Source organism: Chiloscyllium punctatum, chromosome 45 (genome assembly GCF_047496795.1).
Source record: "Chiloscyllium punctatum isolate Juve2018m chromosome 45, sChiPun1.3, whole genome shotgun sequence".
NCBI classification, from domain to species: domain Eukaryota; kingdom Metazoa; phylum Chordata; class Chondrichthyes; order Orectolobiformes; family Hemiscylliidae; genus Chiloscyllium; species Chiloscyllium punctatum.
The window spans coordinates 55915402-55930148 of NC_092783.1; the positions used below are offsets into that span (position 1 = coordinate 55915402).

At 43.1% G+C, this 14747-nt stretch overlaps 1 protein-coding gene across 5 annotated transcripts in view; it reads right to left on the bottom strand.

Annotated features, from left to right (window-relative positions):
• Positions 1-14747, bottom strand: part of LOC140467453 (leucine-rich repeat neuronal protein 1-like) — a 234095-nt gene that overhangs the window by 38084 nt on the left and 181264 nt on the right. For 2 of the 5 annotated variants that reach the window (XM_072563822.1, XM_072563823.1), the window contains one exon: positions 1572-1711. The exons of the other annotated variants lie outside the window; for them this stretch is intronic. The gene's annotated coding sequence lies outside the window, so the exon portion shown is untranslated. The remainder of the gene's footprint in view (positions 1-1571; positions 1712-14747) is intronic. 5 annotated transcript variants of the gene reach the window in all.

Genomic DNA, 14747 nt, shown 5'->3' on the forward strand with positions numbered 1-14747 from the left:
ACACTTTGTCGGCACAAATTGGCTATGATGCAATTGACAAATTGTGGATGTTGTTTGGATAATGTGAGCTTTCTACTGAATGGGTGTAGTGATATTCTATTAGTGATCTTCTACAGCGGTTTTCCATCACATGATTTTCTATAACTCGAGGTTGCAGAGGAACACAACCATTGCGTTATAGCAGGGGCCGAAGGCTATTCGGCCCCTCAAGCTTGCCTCGCCATTCAGCAAGGCAATGACTGATCTGCCCCAAGTCTTAACTCCTCTTTTACTGCCAGCTCATTACAGACCTAAACTCTCAGGTAACTCAAAAATATCTCTACCTAATCTTTAACAACTTTCAGTGATCTAGCCTCCACAACTCTCTGGGGGAGAAAATTCCCAGACATTCTCCATGATGAGTGGATTATCTCTTTCGCGATGTGGTGAGCACTAAGCGTTGGTCACTCTGTACAGAGCTCATCTTCTTTTCATTAAAATAATACCATAGAGTACTTTTATGTCCAACTGACCGGGCAAATGGGAGCCCAGCTTAATGTTTCCTCTGAAAGATGGCACTACTGATGGGGGCAACATTCCCTCAATGCAGCACACAGGAGGGACATGCAGGTTTTGTTCACAAATCTCTGGAAGTCAAGGGCTGTGCAGAACTGGGAGGAAAGTGGAGTTGGACCCAAAGTTTGATTGGGCAGTCATCTTTTATTGGGTGGTGCAGCAGGTTCAACAGGTCAAATGGTCCATGCCTTTTCCTGTTTCTCATGTTCTTATGGAATAGTCTTGAAGCCAGGACCTTCTGAATCATGGATATGATGAGATTTTGGGTCCTTCACTCCATCCACTTGGACTGAGCTATGTTTCCAAAGCAAGTGCTCCGGAAATTTCTGTGGCAATTACCCTCCGCCCCATTCCTCTGTGACAGTTCTATTAATATCCAGTGCAATATCATGGACTATTAATTTAATCTGCTGCCTATTGCTCATTGCTGGATGTAGATAGTAGCATGGCTGGATGCCTAATGCTGAGCAAGGGCTTGTGATGATAGTTTAAGGTTTATTCATATCTCCATATTGGAATTTTTAACCGTTACATAACCGGTTCACTATAAAGAGTAGCTTCCCTACAGTACGGAAACAGGCCCTTCGGCCCAACAAGTCCACAATGACCCTCTGAAGAGTAACCCACCCAGACCCATTCCTCTACCCTGACTAATGCACCTAACACTATAGGAAATTTAGCATGGTCAATTCACATGACCTGCACATCTTTGGATTGTGGAAGGAAACCGGAGCACCCAGAACAAGCCCACACAGACACGGGGAGAATGTGCAAACTCCACACAGACGGTCGCCCGAGGCTGGAATTGAACCTGGGTTCCTGGCGCTGTGAGGCAGCAGTATTAACCACTGAGCCACCGTGCCGTCCTCGAAGCTCGACTCCATCTTGGGGAAGGGAGCAAATGTCAGTTCTGATTGCCAGTTCGAGTACGTCAAGGTTTCTGGTTCAGGTTTTTGTTTAATGTGATAAATGGTTTTAAAGAGCTATGATTCTGAGATGTTTATTTCTAACCTTACCTGGGAGTGAACTCCAGTAGGATCCAAGAACTTGGCAGAAATGTGACAAAAATGGAAATCAATCTCGATAGTCTCAAATCAGTTTCTCTAGAGTCAAGGAGAGAACACGCAGAATTGGCGCGTGCTCCAAAAGCTTGTTTCTGTAATCAGGAAAGACGAGGACAGTCATTTGAATAAATGCATAAGGAAATCTAGAATGAGAAAAGGTCACCAGGCTGTGCAGCCATTTTCTGTGCAGACTGTGTGATCAATTTTCATCTACAGTGCTGTTCAAGCAACCATAGTGTTGTATTATTGCATTACTTCAAAGCCAATATCTTTAAGACAGTTGTACAGCTTCATGCCATGTAACATTCCAGTATTAAAGTACCCGCCTCACCTTCAGTCACTTTGTCTGTGTAATGGTATCAACATCGTAGGTCAATTATGTCTGTGCAATGTACAGTAACATCAATAAGCAGAGAACCTAGACTATGTGTGTAAGTCTGTGATATCAGAAACTCACAAATAGAGTTGTAAACAAATTTCAAGATATCTGACTAAAAAGAATCTGGCCTTCTGCATTATATGTCACTTTGGATTAAACAGAAAACCACAAACAGCATCACAGGTCGATGTTGCAGGCCTGGAGGGATGTTTGGCGATGGGGCCTCCTCGCCTTGTCCACGTGTGTCCCATTCTGGACAACAGGACAGCACTGAGCATCAGTAGCTTGCTGGTGAAGAGTGTGTGACCATTGACAATTTGCCCTTATGCACAGGTGCAGTTCCAGAAAGGTCCCGCTAGAGGGAAAGACAGGAGTTGGGCCTGTTTGACAGACCAAATAGCCTGTTTCTATACTGGATTCAGCCATGAATGTACCAGCTAATTTCACAACTACCTGAAATGTACAGGAGGAAGAATTACTTTCTTGCCTCAATTCCTCGAGGTGAAAGCATTCTCAGACATGTGAGACCCTTTTATTGCTCTAGGACCATCCCACTTGCCTCTCGTTGCTTTGTAGAAAGTGAGGACTGCAGATGCTGGAGATCAGAGTCGAGAGTGTGGTGTTGGAAAAGCATAACAGGTCAGGCAGCATCCGAGGAGCAGGAGAATCGATGTTTCAGGTATAAGTCCTTCATCAGGAATCATCGTCATCATTCGTGATGAACGACTTATGCCCAAAACATCGATTCTCCTGATCCTCGGATGCTGCCTGATCTGTTGTGCTTTTCCAGCACCACACTCTTTCTTTGCTTTGACACCAGTATTGCCTACTGCAGGTGGTTCAAACCCACTTCTGTGATCAATCGACTCAAGTCACCCAACAGTTTCACATCTTGCAATGTTAAGTAACAGCAGCCTGGGTGATCATTTAAAAATGAAAAAGAAAATGTCTATACGTTTGGTAGAAGTTTTACTTGGCTGGAAGTTGGAAGGAGAGGAGGAGGAGAGAGAATGAACAATGAAATTAATTGGTGCAAGTGAAATCTATGGCCAAATTAAAAATTCTGCAGAATTGGCTTGAGAACTATTTCACACTGCAGCCAGTAAGTGGGTGAGAAATGCAGGAAATTAAAAAATCAGGGCAGCAGGGTTCGACGTGATAGATTAGGGAGCAGTTAAAATAAGTAATACTCTCAATTGATGCCCTTTAGAAGGTAATTAAACAGCGATGCTGACCTCCAAAAGGCTCTTGAAAGCTTGCATTATTATTAAACTAACTGATTTGCATATCATACAAGTAAATGCCTCCTTCTAGATATTTTGGATAATATTTGCTCCTCTCTGTCATAGCCCACGGACCTTTGAAAGATACTAACCAGAATTGCAGCAAAGTCATTCCATACCATGTTGATTTTGATAGTTTATCTAATCTAACCTGCGTGTCCTGCTTTTAATTCGCTGCATTTCTCTTTGTGACACTTGCTTACTTATTCCCAGACCAAAACCTGCAGAATCTGGAACGGGGCCAGAGATTTCATTTCGTGAAAAATGGTGTTGTTCTTTTAATTCCCTACCACCCACCAGCACCAACCCCCAACCTCCCCAGCAGCGTCTCAACTCATTATTGCTTCGAATCCAGGTTTTCAAAGTGAGGTTTTCCCTCGAGGACCTGTTAGAGGATTCAGAGAGAGAGGGATGGGACTTGCAAATTCAAGTCTCTGTATATTCAATATTTGTTGATGCTCCTTGCCATAGTAGCAGAGTTTAATTTGAATAGTTTTTGCAAATAATACTTCCCTCAGAGTGTGTGAGTATTTGTGGTCGGGAGATGGGGACATGCTCAATATTATGTGGAGATTCTTGAGAGTTGCATGAATATTTTCAGCAGTGCAATGGATTTGCTAATATTTGGATACACACAGCCGCATTTATAATCCATTAACCTCTTACACAGCTTTTAATTCTGATGCTGTCTACATTTTCATTGCCTGCTCCAATTCTGTTTGTCATTTTTGCAAGTGACAATCCTCTGACATTACTGATTTGTATTTTACTCAACTACATAGTTGGGAAATTGTCCTGGTGTCTCCCTATTACTTTGGGGCAAAATGCTATGTGAGAATCATGAAAGGGTTCCTGAGGGTCGGTCAAAAGGCCATCAATAAATGGAAAAGAATGACATAGAAACACAGAGGCAAATAAACGATTGTGTCTTATTGTAGCATGTGCCGACATCCAGGAGGGATTTTCAGGCAAAATCGGTTTCAGACAAGCCAATTCTAAAAGGTCACAGCAGTGACATGAGCAAGTTAATGCATTTTATGTGTGGCGCTGCCAACTCCCACTATGTCTCAGCAACAACTGTACTTTGCATTTATATAGCACCTCTAATGTAGCGAAATGTCCCAAGGCAGTTCACAGTCCAATCAGGGCTTGACACCAACGCCACAACAAAACCTCGCTTTGACGTTCAGTGGTTCTACACCTCTGAACAACACCCTACTGACTTCATGACATTCATATTGTCATTTCTTCACAGTCACCAGGTCAATATCCTACAACTGTCTCTCGAACAGCACTGTGTCACATGCACTGCTAAAGGTGGCCCAATGATTAGGAATGGGTCATAAATATTGATTGCAAGGAGGTGTCAGGACGTGATCGAAAGCTTGGGCAGAGGTCTTATGCCAAGAAGTGTTTTAAAGGATAACAGGATGACAGAGTGGTTAAGAGTGTTAAGGAGGAAGATCCACAAATTATGGTCCAGGGACTGGAGGCCAGCAGCGGAGAGATGCACAAGACAACAGACTTGGAGAAACACAGAGTTGTACAAAGAACGGAGAAAATTACATTACAGGAGTAGGCTGTTTGGCCCTTCAAGCCTGCACCGATCCAGATCCTCTACCCAAACACTTGCCTATTTTCTAAGGATCTGTATCCCTCTGCTCTCTGCCCATTCACGAATCTGTCTAGATATATCTTAAATGATGCTATCGTTACTGCTTCTACCACCTCTGCTGGCAATGTGTTCCAGGTACCCACCACCCTCTGCATGAAGAACTTTCCATGCATATCTCCCTTCAACTTTTCCCCTCTCACCTAGAAATCGTGACCCCCCTAGTAATTGAGGATTGTGGGGCTGGAGTTGTTCATTGAGATAGGGAGGGAGACGTCTTGGAGGGATTTGAAAACGGCAATCAGAATTTTGAAATTGAAATGTTGCTGGGCTGGTAGCAATGTAGATCAGGTAATTGGTACTGGGTGATTGGATGGCTGGGTTATGGAGGAATTAAATCCAAATTGGAAAGGGTGAAATGGGCAGTAGTTGTACAACTGTAGCCAGATTTATTTATTCCTGGATGTCTCAAAGTTCTTTACAGCCAGTTAACTACTGGAGAAGTGGCAGCTAGTTTGCACACAGGAAGGTCCCTCTTGGATAAACGACTAGCTGATTTTTTTTGGTGATATTGATTGAGGGTTAAATATTGACTAAGATTAGTTATTTTCGAAATATTGCCATGGAACTCTTTTACTCCCAAATGAGAATTGAGACGACACTTCAGAAAAACTCCTCACCTGACAGGGTGGCCCTCCCACAGTACTGCGCTGGAGTGTCATGTACCTTCAAGTGCACAGGCGATAGCAACTGAGCTACAACTGTCAGAAGACACTTGACCAGAGCAGGGACTGCTGTGGTTCAAGAAGGCAGCTCACCACCATCTCCTCAAGGGCACCTAGGGAGAGGGAATAAACGCTGACCCAGCCAGTGACCCCTACGTCGCATGAATGAATTTTTAAAAAATTCAAATGGAGACTGCACTAATTATGCTGTGGACCAGGAAGGGTCAACTTACAAGAAGCTAGAATCCATTGAAGAGATTGCAAACGGGTCAGAGGGTTATAGCAATGAGACAAGGAGACAAATCCACCTGGGAATACTTTCGTGGAACACTGGTACCAGCTTGGTTTAGTCGTTAATACTTAAACTTGCTACACATGGGAAATTCTGTCCAGGATGGTTAAAGATGACATTTACTCTGAGGGTTTTACAGCTTACAACCACATACTTACACATTGCGTCCTGTGTTCAGGCTCATTACTCTGCTTATTTTTAGCTTCTCCATTTGTCTTTAATATATTATTGTGTAGCATGTGCAGTGCTTGCTTCACGCTGTTATTAATCACAATGAAACTGATCTTGGCAAAAAGTGACTTGTTATGGATGAACTATTCTCAGTAAAATCCACCCTCTTTGCAAGGTTATCAAATAAATCAGTGAGACAAATGACAAGGAATATGCTGTGCCCAATGGATGACAGATACCTGAGCTAATGATAGTGCCGATTATGGGCGGCACGGTGGCACAGTGGTTAGCACTGCTGCCTCACAGCGCCAGAGACCCGGGTTCAATTCCCGCCTCAGGCGACTCTCTGTGTGGAGTTTGCACGTTCTCCCCGTGTCTGCGTGGGTTTCCTCCGGGTGCTCCGGTTTCCTCCCACACTCCAAAGATGTGCAGGCCAGGTGAATTGGCCATGCTAAATTGCCCGTAGTGTTAGGTAAGGGGTAGATGAAGATGTAGGGGTATGGGTGGGTTACGCTTCGGCGGGGCGGTGTGGACTTGTTGGGCTGAAGGGCCTGTTTCCACACTGTAAGTAATCTAATCTAATCTAATAAATCGACTCTTTGTGAACTCTCTGCAGCAGACCTTATTCAATGGTCCTGAGATGGAGAGGGTTGACAGCATCAAGTTCCTAGAAATGATGGTCCCCAACAATTTATCCTGGTCCAGCCACGTTAATGCAATGGTCAAGAAAGCACAATAACACCCCTACTTCCTCAGGAGGCTAAGGAAATTCCGTATGACTATAAAGACTTTAGCAATTTTCATAGATGCACCATGCACCATTCTATGTGGATGAATCATGGCTTGGTGTGGCAAGTCCTCTGTCCAGGACCATAAGAAACTACTGTGAGTTATGAACACTGCCCAGTCCATCACACAAGGCAACCTCCCACCCTTGACTCCATCTACACTTCCCTCTCCCTCAGAAAGATAGCCAATACCATCAAAGACCCCTCCCACCCTGGTTATAATCTCTTTCAACCTTTTCCATCAGTCAGAAGATGAAAAGCTTAAACACACATACCAACAGAGTCAAGAACAGCTTCTTCTCTGCTGTTTTTAGACTTCTGAATGGACCTCTCAAATTTCAAGTTTAATGCTGACCTCACTCTTTGTGCACCTTCTCTGCAGCTGTAACATTGTATTCCTCGCTCTGTTCTATTACCCTAAAACACTTTGTATGGTATGATCTGTCCCTTCTGCAAGCAAAACATAATGTCTCACTGTACCTAGGTACGTGTGACAATAATAAACCAATTCAATGAAAAAGACACACAACCAGTGTGGTAAATAAAGAAAGGGTTGCCTTTGTATAGAGTGCCTTTTGCATCGACTTCACAGCCAATCAATCACCTCTGAAACATAGTTATAACGTTGTTACGTGGACAAATTCAAATCAGCACACAGCAAAATCCCACAAACCATCATTCTATGTTCTCTGATGTTGATTGAGGCATGTTAGTTGACCAAGGCACTGTGAGAGATTCCTCTTGCTTTTTACAAGATCCACAATGAATCTTGATATATCCATCTGTACAAGCTTAGTACAACACAAATGCCGAGCAAAGGATTTTGAAAATATGAAACAAAAAGTGCTGTAAGTTCTCGGCAGCTCAGTCAGCACAGATGGAGTGAACAATTGAGGGAATGCTGTCAGTGTGCTGCCTTTTTGAGAAATCAAATTCTGAGCGAGGGTCCACGTTTAAAATTGTTCTCTCTCTAGATATTGACTGATCAGCTGAGTGCCTCAAGCATTTTCTCCATTTGCTTTTCTGGCCTTGTAACGCATCCCTGTCCCTCACCTCTGAAATCTCTTCCAATTTCAACACTGTAGAAATTTATCAAAGATCCTCAGACAGCACCTTCCAAACCCGTCACTACTTCCATCTTACAGGGTAATTCATTGCCACAGAAGGCTGTGGAGGCCAAGTCACTGATTATATTTAGGGCAGAGAGAGAGAGAGGTTCTTGGTTGTGAAGGGGGTCAAGGGTTATGGGGAGAAAGCAGGAGAATGGGGTTGACAAACTTATCAGCCATGATTGAATGGCGGAGCAGACTCGTTGGGCCTAATTTCTGCTCCTATGTCTTATGGTAAGGACAGCAGATATATGGGAACACCATCACCTTCGAGTTCTTCAAAGTGCTTTACAGCCACAAATTACCTAAGAAGAGTTGTAATGGGCAACTAAATGATGACCCAGCCAGAAACCCCTAAAGTCTCATGAGTGAATTTAAAAAAATAAAACGGAGAATATAAACAGGTCACAGAGCATTTATTGCCTGTCCCTAGTTGCCTTTGAGTAGGTGGGGTGAGCTGCCTTCTTGAACCACTGGAGACCTCTTGCTGTGGGTTGACCCACAATGCACTTAGAGAGGCAATGCCATTGATATGAAAGAATGGTGATATATTTCCAACTCAGGATGGGGAGTGGCTTGGTGAGCAATCCCTACTCTGGTCTGGTGTATTGCTCTTCCTCTTCTGTGAGTTATGGCTCATGCTATCACTTGTGCCCTTGAAGATACATGACACTCCAGAGCAGTGCTGTGGGAGGGCCATCCTGTCAGATGAGAAGGTAAACTGAAGTTTCGTCTCCTTTCTTGGGTGGGTGTAAAAAAAGCTGATGGCAATATTTTAAAAAGAACTAGTCCTACCTAATATTTCACCCTCAATCAACATCAAAAGAAAGTCAGCTGATCGTTTATTCCATTGCTGCTAATGGGATTTGACTGTGTGCAAATTGGCTGCCAATTTTCCCTACATTACAACTCTTCTTAGGTAGTTGTGGCTGTAAAGCACTTTGAGACACCCTTGGTTGTGTTGAGGCTGTCATGAAAGGCACTATATAAACTTAAGGCTTTCATTTGCAAAAGGATTGGAATATAGGAATAGATAAATCCTGCTACAGACTGTGATGAGACCATATCTGGAACATCATGTTTGATTTTGGTTTCCATATTTAACTAAGTATATACCTGTGGGTGGCATGGTGGCTCAGTGGTTAGCACTGCTGCCTCACAGCGCCAGGGACCTGGGTTCGATTCCAGCCTTGGGTGACTGTCTGCTAATTCATTCAGATGAATTAGCCATGCTAAATTGCCCATAGTGTCAGGGGAATGGGTACTGGTGGGTTACTCTTCAGAGGGTCAGTGTGGACTTGTTGGGCCGAATGACCTGTTTCCACACTGTAGGGGATCTAATCTACACTGGAGACAATACAGGAGATTGATCCCTGGGATAAGACAAGCCCTGTAATTACAGGCTGAGCAAATTGAACCTATATTTTCTAATGTGTAGAGAAATTAGCAGGGATCTCATTGATGCACGCAAAATTCTCAAGGGATTTGGAGTAGAAATGAAGAGATGTTTCCAATGGGAGGGGAAACTAAAACAGATGCGCACATTGTGTGGATAATGGGCTGACCAATCAGGACAATGATGAGGAGAGATTACATTAGTCAAAGGGTTGTGCCTCTTTGAAATGCTTTACTCTAGAGGGTTGTGAATGGTCCATTGATGAATACATTTAAGTTGTGGTAGAGACAGATGTTTAGTCTTTCAGGAATCAAGGAATTTGGGAAGCAGGGGGAAGGTGGTAGTGAAACCCAAGGTCAGTCATGATCGTATTGAGTAGTAGAACAGGCTGGATGGCCCAAATGGTCTCTTTTGCTCCTATTTCGTGTGTTCTGTTCTTCCATCCACACCAGATCTTTCACCCACATCACTAGCACCATCTGAAATCCTTTCTTTTATCCAAATGTCTTACCACAACTCTGGCAGTCCAAAAGCTCCATTTAAAATCTACCACCTAACCTTCAGCTAGAGTTCAACCCCCACCTCGGAGTTCACTTTATATGAAGGAAGCTGTTGCTGTTGGATCTGAGACCGCGGTGAGGTGGAAATACAGAATGTGTTGTTTCCATCTGGATTTTCAATAGTCAACTTGAAAGCTTGTTATTTTTGAAGCTCCTATAATTCTATTTTTCCCCAGATTGCCCTCAAAGTGGGAATCGTACATGGGTGTGATAACCCTTCTTAACCTCATTGTGTGCTCATTGTTCATGCCTGTGAATTGAATGTGGATACATCACTTGATCATGGGGATGATGGAGCGAAGGCCAATGTTGGCTCTATTCAACATGTGGACACTGGAAGTCATTCTGCCATCAGCAATAGTGTAAAACACACACTACTGGAGTCCATTATAATCCCCTCCTAACCTTGTTTGCCAATGTTGGAAAACAGGAAACAGTGTGGTTTGCAGATGCTGGAGATCAGAGTCGAAAAATGTGGTGTTGGAAAAGCACAGCAGGCATCCAAGGATCAGGAGAACTGACGTTTCAGGCATAAGCCCTTCATCAGGAATGTTAGAAAACAGTTGGCTAATGTTCAACAAAGAAATAAAAATCAGTAAAATGAGACAAACTGGTCCGAGTCACCTTGTACATTTAAAATGGAGACCCAGTACATTAATTTCCAATTAGTGCTGTTTTCTTTTTATCTGATTTCTCTCTCTGGGAAATGACTCAGAATGTCTTCTACAATAGAGGAGGATCAGGAAAGTAAGCCCAAGGCTGCCCTTCCTCTCCTTAGCGCAAGGTCAATTGTGATGCCTCTCACTTCTAGCTCACCGAAAATTAGCTTAATTCAGCAGAGGACAGGATTGCCTTTCACAGTGAATCATGTGGTGTACACAGACACTGGGAGAGAAGGCTAGAATTCTCATCCTAAAGTCTATGTTGGAAAAGGAGCCTGTTGTGACATTCCCTGGGGGGACTCCAGTCCCTGATCTCTCCAAGTAAAGTCCACAAGTTTGGAAAGTAAACAATAGGAACGGCACGGTGGCACAGTGGTTAGCACTGCTGCCTCACAGCGCCAGAGACCCGGGTTCAATTCCCGCCTCAGGTGACTGACTGTGTGGAGTTTGCACATTCTCCCCATGCCTGTGTGGGTTTCCTCCGGGTGCTCCGGTTTCCTCCCACAGTTCAAAGATGTGCAGGTCAGGTGAATTGGCCATGCTAAATTGCCCGTAGTGTTAGGTAAGGAGTAGATGTAGATGTAGGGGTATGGGTGGGTTGCGCATCGGCGGGGCGGTGTGGACTTGTTGGGCTGAAGGGCCTGTTTCCACACTGTAAGTAATCTAATCTAAAAAAAACACATTCTCACATTGACAGGTATGACTATTAGGGTGCCATGAGGATCGGTACTTAGGCCCGAGCTGTTCACAACAAAGCAATTTCTGAATTTGCAGGCAATACAAAGCTAAATGGGAATGTGTATTTTAAGGAAGATATAAAGCATTTACTGACTGGGAAGAACAAAATAAAATGCGGAAAGATGACAGGTTATCCACTTTAGTAGGAGAAAGGGATTTGTTGAGCTTTTCTTAAAAGGTGAGTGGTGGGAAACTGTAGGTGTGCAATCAGTGTCCTTGTGAATAAGTCACTGAAGGCTAACTTGCAGGTGCAGCAATTGCTTTTATGGAAAGAAGATTTGAGGACAGGAGTAGTGAAGTCTTGCTTCAGTTGGATCGGAGCGTGGTTAGATTCACCCGGAGTTCAGTGTGCAGTTTTGATTTTGTTATCTCAGGAACGATATTATTGCTGAAGAAGGAGGCCAATGGAGTTACATCGGACTTGCCCCTGGGATGGCAGGACTGTCCGATGAAGAGGGATTGAGAAAACTGGGTCCGGTTTCTCCAAGATTTCAAAGAATAAGAAGAGATCTCATTGAAACCTTCAAAATCCTTAAAGGGGAAATGCAGGTAATACCATCATCCTGGTCAGGGCTTCTAGAACTAGGGACACAATTTAAAAAGTAAGGAGGATGTCATTTAGGATTGAGGTGAGAAAAAGTATCTTTACGCAAAGGGTGGTGAGTCTTTGGAATTCTCTACCTTAGAGGCCTGTGGAAGACTAGTCTTTGAGTATATTAGAAGTTGATAAATGTTTGATTATAAGGATTATGGATAATGTGAGTTGAATGGCCTACTCCTGTTTCTACGTTCCTAATGCATTACAGCAAATGTTTCATTAACTGGCACCTATGTGACCAGGACCGTACTGATTGATCAAATGTTCCATTTTTTAAATTGATTCACAGGATGAAGGCATCACTGGCTGGGCAAGCATTCATTACCATCCAGAGAGCGGTTAGGAGTCCACACATTGCCATTGGTCTGGAGTTACATTTGGTCCAGACCAGGTAATGCTCACAGCTTTCTTCACTAAAGGATCAGATATAGAACATAGAACATAGAACGTTACAGCGCAGTACGGGCCCTTTTGCCCTTGATGTTGCGCCAACCTGTGAAAATAATTTATGCCCATCTAACCTATTATTATCCATATGTATGTCCAATGCCCATTTAAATGCCCTTAATCTCGGCGAGTCTACTACTGTTGCAGGCAGGCTATTCCACGCCCCTCTACTCTCTGAGTGAAGAAACTACCCTTAATATCTGTCCTAAATCTATCACTCTGCAATTTAAAGCTATGTCCCTTCATGATAGCCTTCACCATCCAAGGAAAAACGCTCTCCCTGTCCACCCGATCTAACCCTCTGATTATCTTATACGTCTCGATTAAGTCACCTCTCAACCTTCTTCTCTCTAACAAAAACAGCCTCAGTTCCCTCAGCCTTTCCTCGTAAGACCTTCCCTCCATACCAGGAACATCCTAGTAAATCTCCTCTGAACCTTTTCCAAAGCTTCCACATCCTTCCTATAATGTGGTGATCAGAACTGCATACAAAACTCCAGGTGTGACCTTACCAGTGTCTTGCACAGCTGAAGCAGGACCTCGTGGCTCTGAAATCCCCCTACCAATAAACACCAACACACCATATGCCTTCTTAACAACCCTATCAACCTGGGTGGCAACTTTTGGATATTTAGGCACCTGGACACCGAGATCTCTCTGTTCATCTACACTGCCAAGAATTTTACCATTAGCCCAGTACTCTGCATTCCAGTTATTTCTTTTGGAGTGAACTACCTCACACCTTTCCACATTAAACTCCATTTGCCACTTGTCAGCCCAGCTCTGCATCTTATCTATGTCCCTCTGTAACCCATAACATCCTTCGGCACTATCCACAACTCTGCCTACCTTAGTGTCATATCTTTTTCCCAACAAATGACAATGGATTCATGATCATTTTTAGACTTTTAATTCCAGATTTTTTATAAACTGATTTCAAGTTCCATCACCTACCATGATGGGATTTGAACTGGGGTCCCCAAAAAATATTTGGGTCTCTGGATTAACAGTCCAGTGATAATACCAATAGGACATTGCCTTGATCTAGAGGTCCACATAATCAATGTAAAAACACACAGTAAGTAACAGAAAAGTAATATAGGAGGTACCCACATCACTGTTATACTTTAGTTACAGCATAAATCATTTAAATATTGATGCAATTTTGTTTTTAATAAAATTTACCGACAGAGCGCCTTCTGAATGCTACCAGGAGAAAGTGAGGTCTGCAGATGCTGGAGATCAGAGTCAAAAAGTCTGTGATTCTGAATCGTGCCCTCAACTGACTACTCGGAGATTGCCGAGATTGTGATTAATACAGTTAATTTCCGGTATTTCAGGTACGTAATTTTTGCCAGTTTATCAAGAGTGCTGGTTCATCAGATGCTGGTTCGAACAAAGTTTGCCATACAACTTATTTGATGAACAGTTAAGGTCGAAATGTGATATTGACCCAGTAAAGTCTGAGATTCATGATCCAAGCAGTGATTTTATCACCATGAAGAGTAGGCTATCCCCTCTGGAGAGTGGGCCAAGATTAATAAGCCAATGGTTTTACAATAATTGGCAAATGATCCTGATGTGAGAAAGGCAGAAATGCTTTCACTTGTAAATTTCACAAACAGCTTGGAATGGAGGTTGGATAGATTCTCCAGGATGAGAAACCATCGGTTTCAAGAGATGTTTTGCTATTCACTGGCTTGCCTCTTTTTTTTTGGCTTGGATGAAGTCGATGCTGCTTTGGATAACACAAATATTGGAAAAGTAAATATTTTGTGCTGTCAATTACTCTTATCAATTTGCCAAAGAATTCCTAGGTTTCCAGTTAAACAAAATTTTATTTTGACTGGGATAGAATTGGTAAGTTGTGTTTGCATAAAGGTTTGGTTCAATAGAGGATGCAAAAACAATTTACAAGAAATGAGAGGCAATCTGATGGAAGTTCATAAAATAATGAGGTGAATAGATAGGGTTAATGGTAGTTGTTTTTTCCCTAGGATGGGGGATTTCAAGACTAGAGGACGCGTTTTTAAGGTGAGAGGAGAGAGATTTCAAAAAGACATGAGGTGATTTTTTTTACCCAGGAGTGGACGGGTGGGGCTAGTTTAGTTTGGGATTATATTTGGCATGGTCTGAAGGGTGTGTTCCCCCGCTGTATGACTTCCTGGCCTCATTCATTGAATAGCAGTGCAAACCTGATTGCCATGTAAGTAACTCTGCTTTCTTTATCTTACCGCTTTATGTTTCACAGACTCATGGATTAATAAAGGGGGGAGAGGTATGAGATTAAGCACGATCAAGTCTTTCAAAGAGCCAGTCCGACTGCAATGGGGAAAATGGGAAGGTTCAGAAAAGGTGCACCTGATTA